This window comes from Mya arenaria, chromosome 4 (genome assembly GCF_026914265.1).
Source record: "Mya arenaria isolate MELC-2E11 chromosome 4, ASM2691426v1".
Lineage (NCBI taxonomy): Eukaryota > Metazoa > Mollusca > Bivalvia > Myida > Myidae > Mya > Mya arenaria.
The window spans coordinates 41,991,807-42,004,836 of record NC_069125.1 but is presented as its reverse complement, the minus strand read 5'-3'; positions in this window follow the sequence as shown (position 1 = coordinate 42,004,836).

The window sequence follows — 13,030 nt, the reverse complement described above, 5'->3', positions numbered from 1 at the left end:
TCTGCAATGAGACACTTCCTGTGCCGGAATGTGTACAAGAAGCGTGTACAAAACTACGCGGGGCTTATTTAGAACTATGCAGTTGTGGTATTCACTCAGATACCGTAAGTGCCAAAACTCTGATGACCTATTATCAGTCAGCGGTTCTACCACGGGTTCTGAACGGGTGTAAACTATAGACTTATATTTCAAAGAATGCTACTCAGAGGTAAGAAGTAGTGCATAGGTTTTGTGTAAATCACACGCAAGGATTTCAGAAAAGGGTAGCAATGATGTGTGCATATAGTTTGTTTACCCATCTGTTTATATGTAAATCTCTTCACTTATGGTGAAATGCATGTATCTATCAAAAATAACAACTCATTTAAAACATTAAATCGTCCTCACTAATTCATTGCACTGACCTTCTGGTAGCATGTTGGATTTGGGTATGTCACAGCCGATGAAAAAGCTGCCAATCAAAAAGAAAGTTAATTAAACAATATTAAGTGTAATTGTATAGTCCTATACTTCGCTTTAAAGAAATAGAAAACATGTATTTTAAAAAGCTGTTTAAATTGAACTTTTGATACAGTCATTATTATTTTCGTAATTACAATTTTCCAATACATTAGATACATCCTCAAATATTGACCTCACAGAAAATGCAATAATTGTTCATTATTATTTCTCTAGTAAGTCAGAAAAAACATCAACTTCTCCATAAATCAGAAAAATGCATTGCATGCACAAACCTGACATAGATATAACACAGAAAACTGTTAAAATAGTATTCCTCATTTTGTATAGCCGATTGTCAGTTAATAAAACATGTGGTTATATGAATTTTAAACTTGCAGTGATATGGAGTGCAAGATTATGAAATATTTAGATACGCAAAACAATCAATTGGTATTATCTTTATTTGGAAAACAACCAATCGTCAGCCGACTTTATTTGTACACACCATCAAATCCTCTTCGGATGTTTTTCCATACGATATTCTTGCAAAAAGTTGCACAAACTTTAAAGTTATTGTAGTTGTTGTACTCTGCAATGTAAATAATTGTCTTGAACATGCACAAAAACCACTGGTCGCCTTTAGCTTAACAAATACAATGGCTGATATGATCGGAAAAGACATGACACATACTTTCTGCAACAGAACAGGATAAAACACACTCTTATTTCAATTATTCATTGAACATAATCATATGCAACGAAATACGTAAAAATCACCATTGTGAAGTAACAATACTTTGTTCTTACATGCATGGCGATCGGTGAACCCTAACATTAATGGAAATTACTATTTCAGCACTATACAGCATATTTTAATGGAGCATACATGGATGAATTCGACTCTTAAAAGATGTTCAAATGTAGTGTAGACCCTTGATATGTCGGCTTATGATGCCTGTTTAAAAGCATGAATGAACACCTGAAGCGATAATAAAATATAGTTAATTTCTAATGTTGTATAGATTTTTGTCAAATGCCTTGTAAACGACTCGATTGCTTAGTCGAATCAAGTCTGCGTACTTCAACTACCTTAAACGATAAAAATGAAATGAGCAATCTGAATGAACAACCTTTCAACTTGTTTATAAGACCACTTATAAGTCAGAATATACAATGAAGAGATTGATTTGCACGCACTGGAGTGTTTTATCGAAAATAACTATGCTCAAAGAAGATAAACTTGTTGTATTTGCAACTTATCTGTTCACCAACTGTACCTATGCACTAGTATTAAACCCTACGAACTAGTTAACTAAATCAAGTAGTGCCTTTCAAATGACATTTATTAATCTTGTATTTTCGTAAGCCTTACGAAATAAAAACATCGGTTCTTGTTTTCTTTATGCTGGCACGACTGCAGCTGCGACAATAGAAATTATAACAGCATGCTATCAAGATAACGTTCAGTATCAGTATTTGATTAAGAAAAGCCTGTTGATAGTTGCAGAACAACTAATAACGAAAGTAACTTTAGAAACTTAACGTGACATAGGCCAGTGTTCAACGCACGGGCCAATGTTCGGCACGTGCAGGTGACGGTGATGCACCGCTGTTTGTAATACTCGCAGCAAAATTAATGTTCAGACAAATCAAAACCTATTTTAGTTTAGATTTTAAAAATGTATCTAGTACGATTGTGAAGACAGTCATAATTAAAATAAATATTTTTTGAAGCCGTTTCTAGGCTACAAAGCAGTATTGTGTTTTTATTGGGGTTTAGAGGCCACCAAACATTAGCCATTTTAGGGTAATGAAATCTAATAAGTTAATAACCAATGAGGTTACAGTCGTCGTAGAATTCCATGCTTTAGCACTGTCATGCAATCGACATTTTTGTGAAATATATTCATTATCGACGAGACCGAAATCACAGGGTAAATCTGTAATTAAAATCACAAGGGGTCTGTCGTTTTTGTTCAAGTTGGTGCTGAAAGAAAGTGGCATGTGAAGGGGATAGTGGTTTGCAGTGGTGAAAACAGCGGGAAAGAACTATTGGCATTGAAATGAAGTGTCGCTTGTTTACACAAACTGACACTTGAAGAATTAAATATATGTTTGGAAATGTGTGATCAACTGAATGGGTCCATACCATGGTCATTTAAAAATTCCTACATTATTTACGTCAACAGTTGTAGTAAACTCACTACAGACACATAAGCTTTCATATAAATTGGATTCACAACGGGGTTTTGGTTATTGATGAGTTATACAGACGCTATAACCTTTTGACGTACATTAAAGCCTACATTTATTTGATAATTTACCATCAATATAAAAAGGTCCAAGACCATAGTAACTAAGTTATTTACAAACGTCATCTATGCCATTTACCTAAAGATTAAAATCATTCAGCTAAGTTCACGTTTATAACAAATCATTTAATATTCAATGTGACGACGATGTGCACCGAAATACCCTTACCGAACATCCCATATTAGGAAATATTCTCCCCCGAAAACACATGGCATATGTACCAAGCTTCTTTATAAACACACCTTCGTAGGAAAAACAACATAATCAGTAAAGTCTAACATTGATTCCAGAGCGAAAATAACATATGTCGTCCTATGAATGGAGAGAGAATTATCAACCTGATAGGGAGACCATTTATTTGCGTTATTTAAACAAATTTGAGTGGCTCAGAACATTTTCAACAGGTAACATCTGCACTGTACGTGTATGCACCTACATATAAAATATGTTCAGTAGAAATGACTTTACTGATGTTTCGTTTGTAGAATTAACTGCACCCCTTTTTCAGAAAATAATCACTACATTTCTAAATATTGATCGAAATTGGTCAGCCTTCTACTAAAAAACGCTTGTATACCGCAAAAACTTCGTCATATTCAAATTAGTCATGAGGAGGCAATTTCTAGAATTTCAAGCTTGTAGAAACTATAAACGTGTTTTTAGAAAAATAAATGTTTTTATTCAATTCAAAAGAATAGAAAAGATACTTCATCTTTTTTCTTATTTGAGTTTGAAATTTGCCCATCAAAATGACATTAGTGGGCCTCAAGACCTTTTTCACTCCTTGTAAAAGACAATTGCAAGCAATAAAAAAGATAAATCAGCGCAGATCTGCCCTTTTCTTGACGAGGTTGGATCCAAAAACAGTATTCTGTTCTAAGTTGTTTTTCGAGAAAATGAGTCACACTCTTCCGAGAAACATGTTTTCATGAATTACAGAGTTAGACTTGCAGTTACTTTTATTGTCAATGAATAGTCCTGGCCAAGCCGATACTGCTGTGCTGTTTGTTAAACTGAAGGGTCGTGCTTGAAGAATAATTAAATTGCAAAAGGATACATCAGATTGCTTTAAGGACTATTTGACAACATGTCAGTTACCGACAATTTCACCATATATTGACTATACTGCCTAGTTCTGTAGTGCAAAATCTCCGCAAGAGCATTCTAGCGTTGCACTTTTTTGCAGGGACTTGCTCCTTATGTACAGGTAAGCATGTTTTACTATGTGGTAAACATGTCAAAGAAAAAGTACCGCCAACGTTAGTTCTTACGACAACCCCATGCATATTATGGCCATAAGTTCGAATATTATTTCGAAGACGAATTAACGAACGGAGAGAACAGTGGCAGAAGTCAAATAATTTCAAAACTATATTTGGAATTTATTTATATAATACAAAATATAAATGTCTATATTTCAATAAACCCACACACTAACCATTTGAATTTTGTCCATATTGACTTACAAATGTTTGAAGTAACACCTTGAATTCGTAGTGTTGCCATTTACAACCATACATAAGTATGCATCAATTTAAAGACCAGCCCCGATGCAAGGGAGATCATCGACAAGGCACCATCCTGCATGACACGCGACACGGAGTTCTCTTTGTGGTGGAGAGTACCTGTCACTGTACTGCCTGTTGCCATGGTTGACAGGGAAGATGTTCCTACGCGAGCTTTAACTGCAGTTGTTGTTGCTTTCGTGATAGTTGTCATTGTTGTGCAATTCGGTAGCCCCTTCTCCCATGGAAGACGCTCGGCCCCAATTGAGTAGTCTTTCCCTGCATCTAAGACAAAAACAAACATAAACATAAACAAATCTGTCTGTACAACACATGAACGGCTTATACAAGCACAGAGGCAAACACACATCTTACTCTGCATTAAACGACACAGAACGTATTTTGTGTTTGTTGTCAAGTAAAGCTTGTTTCCCAGCTTTTCGCGGCCGCATGGTCTTTCGTGTAAACATGCTTTCCAACATTTCAAAATGGACGGATGGTTTGAAACTCGAACTTTGTTAACGATATCGTTTGATATGCTCATATAATTTAATAAAAAAAAAACTGAAACAGTTCTCTTCCATCTTGTCAGAATAACTTCATAATCTTATCAAGTTTATTAAAAAAAAATGAGAAAAGTAGATGTATGAGTTAACAACGATGCTAACTATAACAAAGTTCTTATCAATCGGCATAATGATTGTTTGGGATTATAGCTTTACAACAGACTGGATTTTTTACCAATGGATTACGAAATGTAAAGAACTGTCCGTATGTCTACTTACAAGGACAGACGTAGCACATGTATGGACAGTGGAACATGGTGGCCATGTTGGTGTCACACGTATTGTTATTGAAGGTTTAGCTTGTGATTTTGCTATCAGTTCAAAATGTCACTGTAGGGGTTTGGCTGCTGGCCTTCCTCAATACTTCCGAATGCATTATTATTGTATATTATTATTTTATGTTTTGTTTTGCTTGTAGCGGTGCTATCAGTAAATATTTACACATCAACTTCAATCCCCTAAATGAACTGCCTTTCGGCAATTGTGTTTATCAATCGATGAACGCAACATCTTCGGTTATGTTCGGATCGCAATTCATCGCATAACAATATACATGAAAACTATTGATCTTGTTATTGTTTGTATTGTGTCAGACGGTCCCGTAAAATATAAATTTTAGAAAGTGTTTATTTATTATATTCTAAATGTATTGTTGCCATCAGTGTTTCAATTATACATTTAAAAGTGATTTCAAGTGGTTGATCTTTTCCCGCGTTATTGTGACGTCATTTGAAAAAATATGTCCGGTTACATTCGGGTCCTTCTATTTACAGAATGAGTAAATAAGGATTTCTGAAAGGTTTTCTTTAATGAAATGAAGTATTCTTTTAACAATTCTTGAATAAAATAATGAACTATTGGTGTAAATATAAGAAATGAATTGCGGGGTTGATGTCATTATCGGGGATATGAACGCAATTGGGCTAGTAAAAGTACGCGTGGACTCCACACACTTTGACTAGCCTAATTGCGTTCATACCCCGATAATGACACCAACCCCGCAATTCATTCCTTAAATAATGTCACGGTATGTTTTTGGCTGCTGTCCTTCCACTGTTCTTCCTTATGCATAATGGTGTTTTGCTTTAGTTCTTTGTGCCACATGATTAGACTAATTTAAAAGCTGCAGGGATTTTCCCGGTAATGACCACTGCATTGTTGTGGAAATGAATTTGGAGAGTTATCAATAGGCACTTATGTTAGTGAATATATAAAAACTTACCCGGCGATGTCCTTTCAAACCAGCTGCTTTCTGTTGAACACAGACGAGTCCACCGTTGAGCCGTATGCTGCAGACCTGGGGTGCGTTTCAGAGACGATCGTTAAGGCGATCGTTAGCTGATTTTGGTAGTACGACCAAAATTACCGATCCGAACCATTTCAGAGACGCAACGTGCACCTGCTTTATCGTTAATTTTGCTCGTAAACCTACGACCGGTAAGAGGCACTCGTTAACTTAACGATCAAGATGTATACTCCTGAAACAAACGGAGCATTTATATTTCTAAAATTACAATAACCATTATCATTCTGCCAATTCGGATACCGTCCTTTCGTCAACCAAAAAGGGCAATATTAGTTTATAAAAATGTAGAAACGGTTAAAGATAAGTAGTCATATAAAATCGTTCTTCATCTTCGTACCTCATCAGTTCAGATGCGCCAACGAAACTCGCATCTTATATCAAAAGTTCTGGCGTGTGTTTTTGTTTGTTTTGTTTTTTTAGCCAACTTCATTTGTCTTCTTTTGGATATCAGTCTGCATTTCTTCCATTGTAAAAGATATACATGTACATATATTTACACTGAAATTCAATTACCACTTCCACCATGTCGCCGGCAGTCGGATGGACAGACGCGCGTAGACTGTTATGGATTTTTACTATTTCGGCTTCATCTGGAACAGTCAACACTTGTATGTTTTATAACAGTGTGCGTAAATGTACAGCCCTGCTTTATGGTATTGGAAAATATTCAAACGGCTGAGACAATATAACTGTTTATGTCATTTGTTTATAGAATCACAGAACCAAAATTGCTGACTGATAGGTTTGGATGCCAAGCTTGTCTTTTGGTTTGTTCTCACTATTTGATTATTCCGATGCAGAGCAATACCATAATCCTTTAGTTTGTGTCGTTGGTCTTTTGGGCATCATTTTAATGTTTAGTCACCTAATAAGACATCGTGTTATAGATGCCTCAAAAGATACGTCCTGTTTTACTCGGTTCTAAATCATGTCGGAGTGAGCATATCGAAAGAGCCCTGTTAACCATTAAGGTATTACTTCCGTTATCTAAGTGACTAAGAATACACCCTCAGTGGCTGACATATTGCCAACACAGTTTGAAACAGTGAGTGTGTATCGGATGAGTGGTAGTGGGCGTACCTTTAAACACCCGCGAAAGTTGAAATTCTTAATAAGTTAGCATAATACTTGATCGCCTTTCGGCAATTTCATTGGCTTAAAATGTTAGGTTGTAGTATAAGCGGTAAAAGATCTGTGCGCATACATACATTCATGCTGCTATATTCATGCCGCCTCGTTGTCAGCTTCCCTGACATATAAAGTAACATAATTCAAACTTATTTGCAAGAAACACTTAAACAGTATTTTTTACCGTACCTGAAGCATTGTCACGATGGCCAGAGAAAGGAAATCTGCAGTTTAAGTGGCCTGGCAGTGCCTGGTACTTGTCTGTACATGTCACAAAGTGGGCGGTCTGTAAATAATTATCATCTCAACGTACTATTAAGCCGATTTATTTAAACTTAATTTAGATAATTTAAAAGGTGTTTAATGTGTTAAAACACATTCATGGTTTTAAGTTATCTATATAAATTCCAAAATGCAACAGGAAAAGTCCCACATACTCATTTTCACAATGTACCTGTAAATCCGAGCTTTACAAATTTCTTTATAATTCAAAAAATCTTTTGAAATCATAGTGTAACATTAGTTTTGTTCGAATATATGTTTTTTTTTTTATATCTGTGAGAAATTCATTTAAACAGTTGTAAAGCAAGAACACAAAATTGCCAAAGCAATTACCAACTTACCTTTCTGTAACATGTTGGATGTGGGTAATTCACAGCCGACACAAGAGCTGTCAAACCAAATATACAGAGATTAATGCTTGAGTTGATTTAGTTATTATTATTATTATTATTATTATTATTATTATCATTATTATTATTATTATTATTATTATTATTATTATTATTATTATTATAAGTAGTAGTAGTAGTAGTAGTAGTAGTAGTAGCAGCAGCAGCAGCAGCAGCAGCAGCAGCAGCAGCAGCAGCAGCAGCAGCAGCAGCAGTAGTAGTAGTAGTAGTAGTAGTAGTAGTAGTAGTAGTAGTAGTAGTAGTAGTAGTAGTAGTAGTAGTAGTAGTAGTAGTAGTAATAGTAGCAGCAGCAGCAGCAGAAGTAGTAAGGGTGATAGTGGTAGTGATAGGAGTGGTACTTTTGGTAGTGGTAGTTGAGGTGGTATTGGAAGTAATGGTGGTTATGGAAGTGGTAGTGGTTGTGAAAGTGGTAGTAGTAGTGAAAATGGTAGTAGTTATGGTAGTGGTAGTGAATGTGGTAGTAGAAGTGGTAGTAGTAGTGCAGTGGTAGTGTAAGTGGAAGTAGTAGTAGTAGTAGTAGAAGTAGTAGTGGTAGTAGTAGTGGTAGTGGTGGTAGTAGTGGTGGTGGTAGTAGTAGTAGTGGTGGTAGTAGTAGTGGTAGTGGTGGTAGTAGTAGTGGTAGTGGTGGTAGTAGTAGTGGTAGTGGTGGTAGTAGTAGTGGTAGTGGTAGTAGTAGTAGTAGTAGTAGTAGTAGTAGTAGTAGTGGTAGTGGTGGTAGTAGTAGTGCAGTGGTAGTGTTAGTGGAGTAGTAGTAGTAGTAGTAGTGGTAGTGGTGGTAGTAGTAGTGCAGTGGTAGTGTTAGTGGTAGTGGTGGTAGAAGTAGTGCAGTGGTAGTGGTGGTAGAAGTAGTGCAGTGGTAGTGTAAGTGGAGTAGTAGTAGTAGTAGTAGTGGTAGTGGTGGTAGTAGTAGTGCAGTGGTAGTGTAAGTGGAAGTAGTAGTAGTAGAAGTAGTAGTAGTAGTAGTAGTGGTAGTGTTAGTGGAAGTAGTAGTAGTAGTAGTATTAGTAGTAGTAGTGGTAGTGGTGGTAGTAGTAGTGCAGTGGTAGTGTAAGTGGAAGTAGTAGTAGTAGTGGTAGTGGTGGAAGTAGTAGTAGTAGTGGTAGTGGTGGAAGTAGTAGTAGTAGTAGTAGTAGTAGTAGTAGTAGTAGTAGTAGTAGTAGTAGTAGTAGTAGTAGTAGTAGTGTAAGTGGAAGTAGTAGTAGTAGTGGTAGTGGTGGAAGTAGTAGTAGTAGTAGTAGTAGTGGTGGAAGTAGTAGTGCAGTGGTAGTGTAAGTGGAAGTAGTAGTAGTAGTGGTAGTGGTGGAAGTAGTAGTGCAATGGTAGTGTAAGTGGAAGTAGTAGTAGTAGTGGTAGTGGTGGAAGTAGTAGTGCAGTGGTAGTGTTAGTGGATGTAGTAATAGTGGTGGTAGTGGTAGTGGTAGTAGTAGAAGTGGTAGTAGTAGTAATGTAAGTGATAGAAGTAGTGGTAGTGTAAGTGGAAGTTGTAGTAGAAGTTGATATGGTTGTGGTAATGTGAGTGGTTGTGGAATTGGTGATTGTAGTGGTAGTGGTAGTGGAAGTGGTAGAAGTAGTAGTTGTGGAAGAGGTTGTGAAAGTGGTAGTGGTTGTGGAAGTGGAAGTGGTAGTGTAAGTGGTATAAGTGGTAGAGGTAGTGGTAGTGGTGGTAGTAGTAGTGGTTGTGGAAATGGTAATGGTGGTGTAGGAGGTGGTAGTGGTAGTTGTAGTAGTAGTAGTAGTGTAAGTGGTAGTAATAGTGGAAGTGGTATTAGTGGTAGAGATAGTGGTAGCGAAAGTAATAGCCGTAGTAGGGGTAGAAGTCGTTGTATACCCATAGACCTTGATATTGTATATATTTGTATAAATGTTTTAAAGGTAGTGTGTGTTTTTTAATTCCAGCACAAACCTGATATAGATGCAATTATATAAAGCATAAAAATAGTATTCCGCATTGTGTAATAATAATCTGCAATATCCGACCAGATTAAATCAAGAAATACATTTATTAGTTTGAAGCAGTTTAATTAAATGTATCCAGCAGTGATATGACATGCAAGATATTCAGATATGCAAAAATCCACTGAGATGATCTATATTCGAATAACAACCAATCAGTAACGATGTCATTTAAGATAAATTGACAACATCCTTGTTTGGGCTCTCTTTAATCAAAAGAATATATTTTTTAAATGGCTTGTATAATTTGTTATCTGCTCCCAGCCCTAGCTTATATTAGGATATTTTGTATATGACTTTCATATTTTGTATGTTCTTTCAAAATTAAAATACATTATAACAAATTCGAAGTGTATGTTCCTTTTTGGTTGACTTACTATTAACGTTCGAACTAAGTTTATTTTGTCCTTCTTGAAAATGTTTTGATAGTTTTGACAAGAGAATACGTCCTAAGCCGATGTTTAGAGGCGCCCGCAGTGTTGCGCTGTCCATTGTTGTCAATGAAGAAGTGAATGACCAATCACACCGAGGCTGGTGTTTCCATATGTTTTGCTACACAAGGACCACGCTTCCAGAGCCTATTTTATGTAGTCATATAAATATGTATTTGGTTCGCTTATTGTATTGTTTTCATGACTGAAAATATCGAAGTGAAAAAGATATAATAATGGTTGTACAAGGTAAGTTTTTTTCAAATGCTAACTAATCAAAAATGCCCACTAGATGAAGACCATGTGTCAACGTTGATTGCCAGCCGTAACTTTAACACGTACATAAAGTTAAAACTGACTTTATAGGCGGAAGATCAGTCCTAAGTTTGTATATTTGCTAGAATTTGCTGATACTGTTTGACTGTTGAAAATGCTTGTAGCGAAATGATGTTATAGTTGATGTAAGTTTGCCTCCTTCATCTTCTTACAATTTGAGGTGAAATTTGAATGATCAACCCTTCTCTTTGTTTATAACAACATCTTTAGTTCAGACTGAACAGATGAGTCTAAGTCTGATATTTTACACTCAAACTCCAAATTTAATTGTTATTTGAAAATAAATTTTAACATGATTTTAGAAAGGTACGATACTGCAAATTGCTAAATACGTTTAAAATACTATTATGAGTTTACAATAGTTTACACATTTGTTAATATAGAAAAGCTAGTCTGAGACAAAAACACCGCACAGTAATAAATATGTTCCAAGGTCTTATTTGAGTGCTTGAAGAAGAAATTCATTTTACTTTCTTGTATTGTATTTTTGTATTCTTAATCACACACTACAAGGCGCAATTACTCAAGATGCACACCTGTATAATTATGTCATATGCATGATAGACAGATACAGTACATGATCTGACTACGAAAACCCCTCTTTGATTGACAATTTAGAAGTATTTAGATACAACAGTTGCTTGTAAATTCACGTGACGTGACACATGACATTGTTAAAGGAGTGGTGTCGCAAGGCCAAATATCTTTCCACGTACAGGACACAGAAGACGGAAAATCGAAGTTCGAAAAGAGGTTCAGGTCAGTTTTTACCAATATATTTAGCCTTTTTGTGAAGACAACCATAAGTTTGTAATGATATATGAGTTCATAGTGTGGTTATAAGTCAGTACTGTTTTGTTTTCCTTTTTGAGGGAACACGAACAAATTGTGACTATGAATAGTACGGACATGCATTGGAGTATTCCTTTTTAAGGGAATAAACTAACCATTGAAGTAACCGTTCTCGTCCTTTAACAAGCTTTAACACAGTCGTCTTTTCGGTATTCTTGCTCGAAATTGAAGAAGAAATAGATGCATGACCAAATTACTGGTTAATCCCAGAACCCGAAAACTAAACAAAGACCATGTTTAGCAGCACACAGTTAAGACCTAGCAGACGCTAATCAATAGAAACCTATTGTCACAAAACAACAAAGACAATCTACACATGAAAAACGTTGGATATGGAAGAAAGTTGACCGCAGAGATGAGTGCTTCACTGTGGAGAAAGGCACAGATCTATTAAATGTCCCTTGCTAAGATTAAACATGACACTTAGTAAAGATAATATATGTTCATGTATATATATATATGAACATGTGTACTTAACGGAGAGGGCCCATATCATGGTCGTTTATAATACTCGTACACTATTTACGACAAGTATATAAGTAAAAAGTTTCATATTATTTGAATTGATAATGGAGTTCTTTTTAGTAATAAGTTGTACAGACGCTAGAACCATTTCCAAGCTTTTTATGAACATTAATGCTACAGTGAGTTATAAATTAATGAAGAAAGACAGGACCAAAATATAGGTCATTATATGATTTTTGTCATGACAGCCATGTCATTTTCATTATGATTAAAAATAAAAAAATCAAGATACACCTAACGAAACGAAAGCACATGACTTTTGTACCAAGGCTCTTTATTTATAGACATTACACCGTACTTGATATTGCATCTTTATCGCATTTTTTTTTCAGAAAAAGAAATCAAGAAAACTAAATTCCAATTTTCACAACTGCTTCACAAATGCAATCGAAAAATGCAAAAACCAAAAGAAAAACTTGTAAAGCCATGACGCATCTAGCAACACAGACCAGGTTTCTAACAAGCTCCTGGCCGACAAAAACAGGTATATAAAACGAATACATACACTTATAGGAGTGATGAAGGTTGTATTTGTAATATAATTATATTAAGTTTTAGGCTCAGGATTATTATTCTAAATACTAATTATATAGGAATAAATTCGTCTCTTTTCTTAAATAAAAACATTTTTAATGTTTAATTCGCCCGATGGCTCCAATCTCTCTCGGCAAAACAATGTTGTGGCTATGATATCAAGTCAACTTACGGTTATTAGAGACAACACTCTAACACTGTTGATAGTTGTATCGTAGAATGTCTCTGGACAAACACAACTTTGGAAATAAGACAGTGCAACCTGATTCTTTAGTCGGAGCCATACAGGAGCAGATTTACTGAAGTTACATCATTGCCTGACAAAACCTTCACGTTCAAATATTTTAAGGTTCCACGAATAAAACCAAGAGGCTCTTGTACATATTCTCTTACTGCAAAAACTAGCAAATGGCTGACTTGTCCCATTCTTTCTCAGTGTCAAAACAGT